This window comes from Pagrus major, chromosome 24, assembly GCF_040436345.1.
Source record: "Pagrus major chromosome 24, Pma_NU_1.0".
In the NCBI taxonomy this organism is placed as follows: Eukaryota; Metazoa; Chordata; class Actinopteri; order Spariformes; family Sparidae; genus Pagrus; species Pagrus major.
The window spans coordinates 3,461,824-3,476,012 of record NC_133238.1 but is presented as its reverse complement, the minus strand read 5'-3'; positions in this window follow the sequence as shown (position 1 = coordinate 3,476,012).

Sequence of the window (14,189 nt, the reverse complement as noted above, 5' to 3'; positions counted from 1 at the left end):
CCCTCATGAGCACTTTTTCCAAGAAGCTTTCAGTGATGCAGTGTAACAAAGTACATGTACTCGAGTACTGTACTTAAGTACAGATTTTACCTTCTTTCTTCCACTCCACTTTAGAGTGAAGTATTGTACTTTTGACTCAACTACATTTATCTGATGTCGTAGTTACTTTACAAATTAAGATTGACATCATAGAAAATTCAGTCATTATGAATTGTTCATATAATATGATGTATTATTGATGTAACTGTCCACCTCAAACAACAGTTACTTACAGTTTTGTGTAAGTAAATGTTGTTCATGGTGGATTTATGAAAATAAATCATCAGAAACAGTCTGTTTATAAAATAGTCAAAACTCAACAGGGCCATTTTTCTGCATTGTTATTGATACCTCTTAGGATAATACTTAGATACGTTTACATAAATTATATTTTAATGACAGATTTTCACTATATTTTACTAATATTACTACTGCTATATACTGTGTGATATCAGTACTTGTGCTGCATTCATGTGCTCCTCGGATGGTCCACTACCTGAGGTCAGAAGTCATTCTTCCGACTTGGGTGTGTTCATGTGCGTCAAGTGAGAATGTTGGAGCAACATGGATGGTGTCTTGCATTTTATTGCTCAGAGCATTGAAACAAACATTAACAGCTGTTTCCTGTTTTTGAGTGACAAGATAGATCCCCTCTTTTATTTTCGAAGAGGGAAATCCCCTGTACGTCATCCCTGTTTCTTCTCGTTTCCTGAAGGTCTTGACAAAAAGTCTAAAATGCCAAAAAATAATCCAGACAGAGTTTTCTTCTCCTCTCTTCAGACTGGATAAAACAACATCTAGAGGTAATCCTACCTCAGGATGCACAGAGGTGTGTTCACAACTGAATATATGGAATAATTGGTAGGAACAGACATCATGCAGGCAGGAGGCTGCTTGCACAACAATGGGAGTACGTGCCATGGAAGTACAGACAGATATATGCTGATGTGGGTATGTTACATAAGTAATATAAATTTAATGGGGAAGATGTTTTTACAGCTCAGCAGCTTGTCATAACAGAAACTATGTTTAGCTTGCTCTGATTTTATACCACACAGCCTCTGTTGTTTTCGTTCTGTTTTGCTATTTTTCCTTTAATATGATGTTGTTCATACTGTTATAGCATTGTAATGTGTGACTCCTCTATTTGTTACAGCACTTCTGGGGGACAAGCTGGAGCTCACGAGGGTGGACCAACACCTCACGTCCTGGGTCCTCAACTACATCACCAACCGGCCACAGTATGTGAGGACTCAGGACTGTGTGTCGGACACAGTTGTCTGCAGTACGGGGGCCCCACAGGGAACAGTCCTGGCCCCTTTCCTGTTCACCCTGTACACTGCAGACTTCTCCCACCAATCACCCCACTGCCATCTACAAAAGTTCTCTGACGACTCTGCTATCATCATCCTCATCAGGGACGGGGACGACAGAGCCTACAGAGAACTTACTCAGGACTTCGTGAACTGGTGCCAACGGAACCACCTCCAGCTCAACACCGGGAAGACCAAAGAGCTGGTGGTGGATTTCCGCAGGCACAGACAACCCTGCACACAGGTGAACATCCAGGGAATGGACATTGAGATGGTGACATCTTACCTCTTCTTCTTCTTCCTCATCATCACCTGAACAATAAACTGGACTGGACTGATCACACTGCAGCAACCTATAAGGAAGGTCAGAGCAGACTCCATCTGCTGAGGAAGCTTGGGTCCTTTGGAGTGCAGGGGACACTCCTGAGGACTTTCTATGACTCTGTGGTGGCATCAGCCATTTTCTATGGAGTAGTCTGCTGGAGCGGCAGCATCTCGGCAGCAGGTAGGAAGAGACTTGATAAACTTATCAAGAATGCCCACTTGACCCAGTGCAGGTGGTGGGAGAGAGCAGGATGATGGATAAGCTGTCATCGCGGCTGGTGAAGGAGTCCCACCCCCTGCAGGACACTATCACACAGCACTGGGCAGCTCCTTCAGTGATAGACTGATACAAGTGTGTGAAGGAGAGGTATCGCAGGTCCTTCCTTCATGATGCTGTCAGACTCTACAACCAGCACTGCTCCCAGTAGACCTCACTGTGCACTGTGCAATAAAAACTATACATAACTAATTTCTCATTTTGGTTTGCACTAACTGGGCAATTTTCATACTTTTATTTATTATTTATTAATAACAATACACTGCCCACACTGTTTATATTTGTACATATTATGTATAAACGATTCTATTTCTATTTCTGTTCTAGCTCTTCTTCACACCTTTTTATTATATTGTTTATTTTTTACTATTATTATTGTTTAGTGTTATATTGAACTGTCCTTTGGCTGCTGTGATGCACAACTTTCCCCGTTTGCGGGACTAATAAAGGAATTCTGATTCTGATAAATGCCACATCCCTGAAATGAATCTTAATAATTTATGTATATATGTACAATATGTTACATATTTAATATGTATCTGGATCTATGTTAATGTGGGAGAACTTAAGTATGTAGGTTTATGTATCTAGATAGTATGTATATGAATATAAATATTTAATTCATTACTGTTGATAATACTAAATTTGCCCCATCCCAAAAAATATAATCCACTTTCTGATTATTTAATATGACTTACTCATACTAATCTGACACAAATAATTAAAAAAAATGATTAATAAATGTTATTATAAAAAAATATAAAACATGTTATTGAAATAGGAAGATTAAAAGAAACCTTTGAGAAAAATTAGCTTCTGCTTTTACCATGATATCTCACAATCACAAAATAAGTCTTAATATGAGTGTCTCTGAAGTATGAGATACTATTCAGGTTCAGCTATAAGACACACAAAGAGAAGCCATTCATAAATAAACTATCTCATAATTATCAGATATACTACATGGCCAAAAGTCATTGGACACCCTCACTTATTATTCTATTCAGGTGTTTCAGTCACTGCTATATTGGGCATTAATCCACCATATAGGCATGAAATCTCCACAGACTAACATTAAGAAGTTTGATGGCTTGTAAAGAGCTCAGTAACTTTACACATGGCACTGTCACAAGTTAGTTTGTGAAATTTCCGTGTGTTTTGGATTTCTGCTGTGTATTTCTACTATGTGCGGTGTATTTCTACTGTGTATTTGTACTGTGTATTTCTACTGTGTGCTGTGTATTTCTGCTGTGTATTTCTACTGTGTGCTGTGTATTTCTACTGTGTATGTCTACTCTATATTTCTACTGTGTATGTCTACTATGTGTGGTGTATTTCTACTGTGTATGTCTACTGTGTATTTCTACTGTGTGCTGTGTATTTCTGCTGTGTATTTCTACTGTGTGCTGTGTATTTCTACTGTGTATGTCTACTGTGTATTTCTACTGTGTGCTGTGTATTTCTACTGTGTATTTCTACTGTGTGTGGTGTGTTTCTACTTTGTATTTCTACTGTGTGCTGTGTATTTCTAATGTGTACTGTGTATTTGCACTCTGTGTTTCTACTGTGTGTTTCTACTGTGTATTTCTGCTGTGTATTTCTACTGTGTATTTCTACTGTGTGCTGTGTACTTCTACTGTCTATTTTTACTGTGTGCTGTGTATTTCTACTGTGTGCTGTGTATTTCTACTGTGTATTTCTACTGTGTGTTTCTACTGTGTATTTCTTCTGTGACTTTCCACTGTGTATGTCTACTGTGTGCGGTGTATTTCTGCTGTGTGTTTCTACTGTGTATGTCTACTGTGTGCTGTGTATTTCTACTGTGTATGTCTACTATGTGCGGTGTATTTCTACTGTGTATGTCTACTGTGTATTTCTACTGTGTGCTGTGTATTTCTGCTGTGTATTTCTACTGTGTGCTGTGTATTTCTACTGTGTATTTCTACTGTGTGCTGTATATTTCTACTGTGTATGTCTACTGTGTATTTCTACTGTGTGCTGTGTATTTCTACTGTGTGTGGTGTGTTTCTACTTTGTATTTCTACTGTGTGCTGTGTATTTCTAATGTGTACTGTGTATTTGTACTCTGTGTTTCTACTGTGTGTTTCTACTGTGTATTTCTGCTGTGTATTTCTACTGTGTATTTCTACTGTGTGCTGTGTACTTCTACTGTCTATTTTTACTGTGTGCTGTGTATTTCTACTGTGTGCTGTGTATTTCTACTGTGTATTTCTACTGTGTGTTTCTACTGTGTATTTCTTCTGTGACTTTCCACTGTGTATGTCTACTGTGTGCGGTGTATTTCTGCTGTGTGTTTCTACTGTGTATGTCTACTGTGTGCTGTGTATTTCTGCTGTGTATTTCTACTGTGTGCTGTGCATTTCTACTGTGTATTGCTACTGTGTATTTCTACAGTGTGCTGTGTGTTTCTACTGTGTGTTTCTTCTGTGTATTTCTACTGTGTATGTCTGTTGTGTGCTTTGTATTTCTACTGTGTGTTTCTACTGTGTATTTCTACTATGTCCTGTGTGTTTCTTCTGTGTATTTCTACTGTGTATGTCTATTGTGTGCTTTGTATATCTAATGTGTGTTTCTACTGTGTATTTCTACTGAGTGTTTCTACTGTGTATTTCTACTGTGTGCTGTGTATTTCTACTGTGTTTTTCTGCTGTGTGTTGTGTATTTCTACTGTGTATTTCTTCTGTGTGCTGTGTATTTCTACTGTGTATTGCTACTGTGTGCTGTGTATTTCTACTGTGTGCTATGTATTTCTACTGTGTACTGTGTATTTCTATTGTGTGCTGTGTATTTCTACTGTGTGCTGTCTATTTCTACGGTGTATTTCTGCTGTGTACTGTGTATTTCTACTGTGTATTTCTACTGTGTGCTGTGTATTTCTGCTGTGTATTTCTACTGTGTGCTGTGTATTTCTACTGTGTATGTCTACTGTGTATTTCTACTGTGTGCTGTGTATTTCTACTGTGTATGTCTACTATGTGCGGTGTATTTCTACTGTGTATATCTACTGTGTATTTCTACTGTGTGCTGTGTATTTCTGCTGTGTATTTCTACTGTGTGCTGTGTACTTCTACTGTCTATTTTTACTGTGTGCTGTGTATGTCTACTGTGTGCTGTGTATTTCTGCTGTGTGTTTCTACTGTGTATGTCTACTGTGTGCTGTGTATTTCAGCTGTGTATTTCTACTGTGTGATGTGCATTTCTACTGTGTATTGCTACTGTGTATTTCTACAGTGTGCTGTGTGTTTCTTCTGTGTATTTCTACTGTGTATGTCTATTGTGTGCGTTGTATTTCTACTGTGTATTTCTACTATGTGCTGTGTATTTCTTCTGTGTATTTCTACTGTGTATGTCTGTTGTGTGCTTTGTATTTCTATTGTGTGTTTCTACTGTGTATTTCTACTATGTCCTGTGTGTTTCTTCTGTGTATTTCTACTGTGTATGTCTATTGTGTGCTTTGTATATCTACTGTGTGATTCTGCTGTGTATTTCTACTGTGTGCTGTGTATTTCTACTGTGTATTTCTACTGTGTGCTGTGTATTTCTACTGTCTATTTCTAATGTGTGATGTGTATTTCTACTGTGTGCTGTGTTTTTCTACTGTGTATTTCTGCTGTGTATTTCTACTGTGTGCTGTGTATTTCTACTGTGTATGTCTACGGTGTATTTCTACTGTGTGCTGTGTATTTCTACTGTGTATTTCTACTGTGTGTTGTGTGTTTTGTACTTTGTATTTCTACTGTTTGCTGTGTATTTCTACTGTCTATTTCTAATGTGTGATGTGTATTTCTACTGTGTGCTGTGTTTTTCTACTGTGTATTTCTGCTGTGTATTTCTACTGTATGCTGTGTATTTCTACTGTGTATTTTTACTGTCTGCTGTGTTTTTCTACTGTGTATTTCTGCTGTGTGCTGTGTATTTCTACTGTGTATTTCTTCTGTGTATTTCTACTGTGTATGTCTACTGTGTGCTGTGTATTTCTTCTGTATATTTCTACTGTGTATGTCTATTGTGTGCATTTTATTTCTACTATGTATTTCTGCTGTGTGTTGTGTGTTTCTATTGTGTATTTCTACTGTGTGCTGTGTATTTCTACTGTGTATTTCTACTGTATATTTTTACTGTGTGCTGTGTACTTCTACTGTGTATTTCTGCTGTGTATTTCTACCGTGTATTTCTACTGTGTATTTCTACTGTGTTTCTACTGTGTATTTCTGCTGTGTGTTGTGTTTTTCTACTGTGTATTTCTACTGTGTGCTGTGTATTTCTACTATGTATTTCTACTGTATATTTTTACTGTGTGCTGTGTACTTCTACTGTGTATTTCTGCTGTGTATTTCTACCGTGTATTTCTGCTGTGTATTTCTACTGTGTGCTGTGTATTTCTACTGTGTATTTCTACTGTGTGCTGTGTATTTCTACTGTCTATTTCTAATGTGTGATGTGTATTTCTACTGTGTGCTGTGTTTTTCTACTGTGTATTTCTGCTGTGTATTTCTACTGTGTGCTGTGTATTTCTACTGTGTATGTCTACGGTGTATTTCTACTGTGTGCTGTGTATTTCTACTGTGTATTTCTACTGTGTGTTGTGTGTTTTGTACTTTGTATTTCTACTGTTTGCTGTGTATTTCTACTGTCTATTTCTAATGTGTGATGTGTATTTCTACTGTGTGCTGTGTTTTTCTACTGTGTATTTCTGCTGTGTATTTCTACTGTGTGCTGTGTATTTCTACTGTGTATGTCTACGGTGTATTTCTACTGTGTGCTGTGTATTTCTACTGTGTATTTTTACTGTCTGCTGTGTTTTTCTACTGTGTATTTCTGCTGTGTGCTGTGTATTTCTACTGAGTATTTCTACTGTGTGCTGTGTGTTTATACTGTGTATTTCTTCTGTGTATTTCTACTGTGTATGTCTACTGTGTGCTGTGTATTTCTTCTGTATATTTCTACTGTGTATGTCTATTGTGTGCATTTTATTTCTACTATGTATTTCTGCTGTGTATGTCTACTGTGTGCTGTGTATTTCTTCTGTATATTTCTACTGTGTATGTCTATTGTGTGCATTTTATTTCTACTATGTATTTCTGCTGTGTGTTGTGTGTTTCTATTGTGTATTTCTACTGTGTGCTGTGTATTTCTACTGTGTATTTCTACTGTATATTTTTACTGTGTGCTGTGTACTTCTACTGTATATTTCTGCTGTGTATTTCTACCGTGTATTTCTACTATGTATTTCTACTGTGTTTCTACTGTGTATTTCTGCTGTGTGTTGTGTTTTTCTACTGTGTATTTCTACTGTGTGCTGTGTATTTCTACCGTGTATTTCTACTGTATATTTTTACTGTGTGCTGTGTACTTCTACTGTGTATTTCTGCTGTGTATTTCTACCGTGTATTTCTGCTGTGTATTTCTACTGTGTGCTGTGTATTTCTACTGTGTATTTCTACTGTGTGCTGTGTATTTCTACTGTCTATTTCTAATGTGTGATGTGTATTTCTACTGTGTGCTGTGTTTTTCTACTGTGTATGTCTACTGTGTATTTCTACTGTGTGCTGTGTATTTCTACTGTGTATTTCTACTGTGTGTTGTTTGTTTCTACTTTGTATTTCTACTGTTTGCTGTGTATTTCTACTGACAGTTTCTAATGTGTGATGTGTATTTCTACTCTGTGCTGTGTTTTTCTACTGTGTATTTCTGCTGTGTATTTCTACTGTATGCTGTGTATTTCTACTGTGTATTTTTACTGTCTGCTGTGTTTTTCTCCTGTGTATTTCTGCTGTGTGCTGTGTATTTCTACTGAGTATTTCTACTGTGTGCCGTGTGTTTATACTGTGTATTTCTTCTGTGTATTTCTACTGTGCTGTGTGTTTCTTCTGTGTGTTTCTACTGTGTATTTCTACTGTGTGCTGTGTATTTCTACTGTGTATTTCTACTGTATATTTTAACTGTGTACTGTGTATTTCTACTGTGTATTTCTGCTGTGTATTTCTGCCGTGTATTTCTACTGTGTATTTCTGCTGTGTATTTCTACTGTGTATTTCTACTGTGTGTTGTGTGTTTTGTACTTTGTATTTCTACTGTTTGCTGTGTATTTCTACTGTCTATTTCTAATGTGTGATGTGTATTTCTACTGTGTGCTGTGTTTTTCTACTGTGTATTTCTGCTGTGTATTTCTACTGTGTGCTGTGTATTTCTACTGTGTATGTCTACGGTGTATTTCTACTGTGTGCTGTGTATTTCTACTGTGTATTTTTACTGTCTGCTGTGTTTTTCTACTGTGTATTTCTGCTGTGTGCTGTGTATTTCTACTGAGTATTTCTACTGTGTGCTGTGTGTTTATACTGTGTATTTCTTCTGTGTATTTCTACTGTGTATGTCTACTGTGTGCTGTGTATTTCTTCTGTATATTTCTACTGTGTATGTCTATTGTGTGCATTTTATTTCTACTATGTATTTCTGCTGTGTATGTCTACTGTGTGCTGTGTATTTCTTCTGTATATTTCTACTGTGTATGTCTATTGTGTGCATTTTATTTCTACTATGTATTTCTGCTGTGTGTTGTGTGTTTCTATTGTGTATTTCTACTGTGTGCTGTGTATTTCTACTGTGTATTTCTACTGTATATTTTTACTGTGTGCTGTGTACTTCTACTGTATATTTCTGCTGTGTATTTCTACCGTGTATTTCTACTATGTATTTCTACTGTGTTTCTACTGTGTATTTCTGCTGTGTGTTGTGTTTTTCTACTGTGTATTTCTACTGTGTGCTGTGTATTTCTACCGTGTATTTCTACTGTATATTTTTACTGTGTGCTGTGTACTTCTACTGTGTATTTCTGCTGTGTATTTCTACCGTGTATTTCTGCTGTGTATTTCTACTGTGTGCTGTGTATTTCTACTGTGTATTTCTACTGTGTGCTGTGTATTTCTACTGTCTATTTCTAATGTGTGATGTGTATTTCTACTGTGTGCTGTGTTTTTCTACTGTGTATTTCTACTGTGTGTTGTTTGTTTCTACTTTGTATTTCTACTGTTTGCTGTGTATTTCTACTGACAGTTTCTAATGTGTGATGTGTATTTCTACTCTGTGCTGTGTTTTTCTACTGTGTATTTCTGCTGTGTATTTCTACTGTATGCTGTGTATTTCTACTGTGTATTTTTACTGTCTGCTGTGTTTTTCTCCTGTGTATTTCTGCTGTGTGCTGTGTATTTCTACTGAGTATTTCTACTGTGTGCCGTGTGTTTATACTGTGTATTTCTTCTGTGTATTTCTACTGTGCTGTGTGTTTCTTCTGTGTGTTTCTACTGTGTATTTCTACTGTGTGCTGTGTATTTCTACTGTGTATTTCTACTGTATATTTTAACTGTGTGCTGTGTATTTCTACTGTGTATTTCTGCTGTGTATTTCTGCCGTGTATTTCTACTGTGTATTTCTGCTGTGTATTTCTACTGTGTATTTCTACTGCGTGTTGTGTGTTTCTACTTTGTATTTCTACTGTGTGCTGTGTGTTTCTACTGTATTTCTGCTGTGTGTTGTGTGTTTTTACTGTGTATTTCTACTGTGTGCTGTGTTTCTACTGTATTTCTACTGTGCATTTTTACTGTGTGCTGTGCATTTCTACTGTGTATTTCTACTGTGTGCTGTGTTTTTCTACTGTGTATGTCTGCTGTGTATTTCTACTGTGTGCTGTGTATTTCTACTGTGTATGTCTATTGTGTGCTTTGTATTTCTACTGTGTGTTTCTACTGTGTATTTCTACTATGTGCTGTGTGTTTCTACTGTGTATTTCTACTGTTTGTATCTACTGTGTATTTCTACTGTGCTGTGTGTTTCTTCTGTGTGTTTCTACTGTGTATTTCTACTGTTTGTATCTACTGTGTATTTCTACTGTGCTGTGTGTTTCTACTGTGTATTTCTACTGCGTGCTGTGTAATTCTGCCGTATTTTTCTGCTGTGTGTTGTGTATTTCTACTGTGTGCTGTGTATTTCTACTGTGTACTTTGTATTTCTACTGTGTTCTGTGTATTTCTATGGTGTATTTCTGCTGTGTGTTGTTTGTTTCTACTGTGTATTTCTACTGTGTGATGTGTGTTTCTACTGTGTATTTCTACTGTGTGCTGTGTGTTTCTACTGTGTATGTCTACTGTGTGTTGTGTATTTCTGCGGTGTATTTCTACTGTGTGCTGTGTGTTTCTACTGTGTATTTCTTCTGTGTATTTCTACTGTGTATTTTTACTGTGTGCTGGGTGTTTCTACTGTGTATTTCTTCTGTGTATTTCTACTGTGTATGTCTATTTTGTGGTTTGTATTTCTACTGTGTGTTTCTGCTGTGTATTTCTACTATGTGCTGTGTGTTTCTACTGTGTGTTTCTACTGTGTATTTCTACTCTGTGCTGTGTATTTCTTCTGTGTATTTTTACTGTGTATGTCTATTGTGTGCTTTGTATTTCTACTGTGTTTCTACTATGTATTTCTACTGAGTGTTTCTACTGTGTATTTCTACTGTGTGTTGTGTATTTCTACTGTGTATTTCTTCTGTGTGCTGTGTATTTCTACTGTGTATGTCTACTGTGTGCTGTGTATTTCTACTGTGTACTATGCATTTCTACTGTGTACTGTGTATTTCTATAGTGTGCTGTGTATTTCTACTGTATGCTGTGTGTTTCTACTTTGTATTTCTACTGTGTGCTGTGTGTTTCTACTGTGTATTTCTGCTGTGTGTTGTGTGTTTCTACTGTGTATTTCTACTGTGTGCTGTGTATTTCTACTGTGTATTTCTACTGTATATTTTTACTGTGTGCTGTGTATTTCTACTGTGTATTTCTGCTGTGTATTTCTTCTGTGGATTATTTACAGTGTATGTCTACTGTGTGCTGTGTATTGCTACTGTGTATTTCTACTGTGTGCTGTGCATTTCTACTGTGTATTGCTACCGTGTAGTTCTAGTGTGCTGTGTGTTTCTACTGTGTATTTCTACTGTGTATGTCTATTGTGTGCTTTGTATTTCTACTGTGTGTTTCTACTGTGTATTTCTACTCTGTGCTGTGTATATCTTCTGTGTATTTCTACTGTGTATGTCTATTGTGTGCTTTGTATTTCTACTGTGTTTCTACTATGTATTTCTACTGAGTGTTTCTACTGTGTATTTCTACTGTGTGTTGTGTATTTCTACTGTGTATTTCTACTGTGTGCTGTGTATTTCTACTGTGTACTATGTATTTCTACTGTGTACTGTGTATTTCTATAGTGTGCTGTGTATTTCTACTGTATGCTGTGTGTTTCTACTTTGTATTTCTACTGTGTGCTGTGTGTTTCTACTGTGTATTTCTGCTGTGTGTTGTGTGTTTCTACTGTGTATTTCTACTGTGTGCTGTGTATTTCTACTGTGTATTTCTACTGTGTGTTTCTACTGTATTTCTGCTGTGTGTTGTGTGTTTTTACTGTGTATTTCTACTGTGTATTTCTACTGTATATTTTTACTGTGTGCTGTGTATTTCTACTGTGTATTCCTGCTGTGCATTACTACTGTGTATTTCTACTGTATGCTGTGTTTTTCTACTTTGTATTTCTACTGTGTGCTGTGTGTTTCTACTGTGTATTTCTGCTGTGTGTTGTGTGTTTCTACTGTGTATTTCTACTGTGTGCTGTGTTTTTCTACTGTTTATTCCTGCTGTGTATTTCTACCGTGTATTTCTACTGTGTATTTCTGCTGTGCATTTCTACTGTGTATTTCTACTGTGTGCTGTGTTTTTCTACTGCGTATTTCTGCTGTGTATTTCTACTGTGTATTTCTACTGTATGCTGTGTATTTCTACTGTGTATGTCTATTGTGTGCTTTGTATTTCTACTGTGTGTTTCTACTGTGTATTTCTACTATGTGCTGTGTGTTTCTACTGTGTATTTCTACTGTTTGTATCTACTGTGTATTTCTACTGTGCTGTGTGTTTCTTCTGTGTGTTTCTACTGCATGTTGTGTGTTTCTACTTTGTATTTCTACTGTGTGCTGTGTGTTTCTACTGTATTTCTGCTGTGTGTTGTGTGTTTTTACTTTGTATTTCTACTGTGTGCTGTGTTTCTACTGTATTTCTACTGTGCATTTTTACTGTGTGCTGTGCATTTCTACTGTGTATTTCTACTGTGTGCTGTGTTTTTCTACTGTGTATTTCTGCTGTGTATTTCTACTGTGTGCTGTGTATTTCTACTGTGTATGTCTATTGTGTGCTTTGTATTTCTACTGTGTGTTTCTACTGTGTATTTCTACTATGTGCTGTGTGTTTCTACTGTGTATTTCTACTGTTTGTTTCTACTGTGTATTTCTACTGTGCTGTGTGTTTCTACTGTGTATTTCTACTATGTGCTGTGTGTTTCTACTGTGTATTTCTACTGTTTGTTTCTACTGTGTATTTCTACTGTGCTGTGTGTTTCTTCTGTGTGTTTCTACTGTGTATTTCTACTGTTTGTATCTACTGTGTATTTCTACTGTGCTGTGTGTTTCTTCTGTGTGTTTCTACTGTGTATTTCTACTGCGTGCTGTGTATTTCTGCCGTATTTTTCTGCTGTGTGTTGTGTATTTCTGCCGTATTTTTCTGCTGTGTGTTGTGTATTTCTACTGTGTACTTTGTATTTCTACTGTGTGCTGTGTATTTCTATGGTGTATTTCTGCTGTGTGTTGTTTGTTTCTACTGTGTATTTCTACTGTGTGATGTGTGTTTCTACTGTGTATTTCTACTGTGTGCTGTGTGTTTCTACTGTGTGCTGTGTGTTTCTACTGTGTATGTCTACTGTGTGTGGTGCATTTCTGCTGTGTATTTCTACTGTGTGCTGTGTGTTTCTACTGTGTATTTCTTCTGTGTATTTCTACTGTGTATGTCTATTGTGTGGTTTGTATTTCTACTGTGTGTTTCTGCTGTGTATTTCTACTATGTGCTGTGTGTTTCTTCTGTGTATTTCTACTGTGTGTTTCTACTGTGTGCTGTGTATTTCTGCCATGTTTTTCCGCTGTGTATTGTGTATTTCTACTGTGTATTTCTATTGTGTGCTGAGTGTTTCTACTGTGTATTTCTACTGAGTGCTGTGTATTTCTACTGTGTACATCTACTGTGTATTTCTATTGTGTGCTGTGTATTTCTACTGTGTATTTTGATGTGTATTTCTGTTGTGTATTTCTACTGAGTGCTGTGTTTTTCTACTGTGTGCTGTGTATTTCTACTGTGTACATCTACTGTGTATTTCTATTGTGTGCTCTGCATTTCCAATGTGTATTTCTACTGTGTATTTCTACTGTGTATTTCTGCTGTGTATTTCTACTGTTTATTTCTGCTGTGTGTTGTTTGTTTCTATTGTGTATTTCTACTGTGTGCTGTGTGTTTCTCCTGTGTATTTCTACTGTGTGCTCTGTGTTCCCACTGTGTATTTCTACTGTGCGCTGTGTTTCTACTGTGTATTTCTACTGTGTGCTGTGTGTTTCTACTGTGTATTTCTACTGTGCGCTGTGTTTCTACTGTGTATTTCTGCTGTGTGTTGTGTGTTTTCACAACTAGCTCTGACCTCCAGTCAACTGTAAGTACTGTTATTTTGAAAGGGAAGCACTAAGGGACAACTACCGCTCAGCACCAAACAAGTGCTGAAAGCACATAAAAACTGGTGGAGGGATAATCGTCTGGGGCCAGTGAAGAGGTTTCTTGATGTTACAGGATACAAAGACATTTTAGCTAATATGTGTCTAAAGGTGGGGAAGGCCCTTTGCTGTTCCAGCAGGACTGTGCACAAAACGACATCCATAGAGATAGTGAGTTTGGCCAGGAAGAACTGGATTGACAGATCTGTGACCTCAATCCCACTGAACACCTTTGGGAGAAATTGAAATTAGTTAGGCCTTGTTGTATAACATCAGTGCCTGACCTCTCAAATACTTTTTTGGCTGAATGTTCAAATTCACAGACGCACTCCAAAATCTTGTAGAAAGCCTTCCCAGAAGAGTGGCGTCTCTTGTAGCTGCAAAGGCGGGCCCCACTCCATATCATGGTTTTAGAATGGGATGTCCAACAAGGTCATATTGCAGGGCTTTTCCACCAGCACTGGTGCAAGTAAAGCCAAGCCGTGTCCGTGGACCCTCTCTGGAGTGTGGTCAAAGCTGTCAGCTCCACCACCGAGCGGGCTGTGGTGACACCTCATTAGCACAGCCAATTGATGTCACTCCCATCTCCCCCTCAAACAAG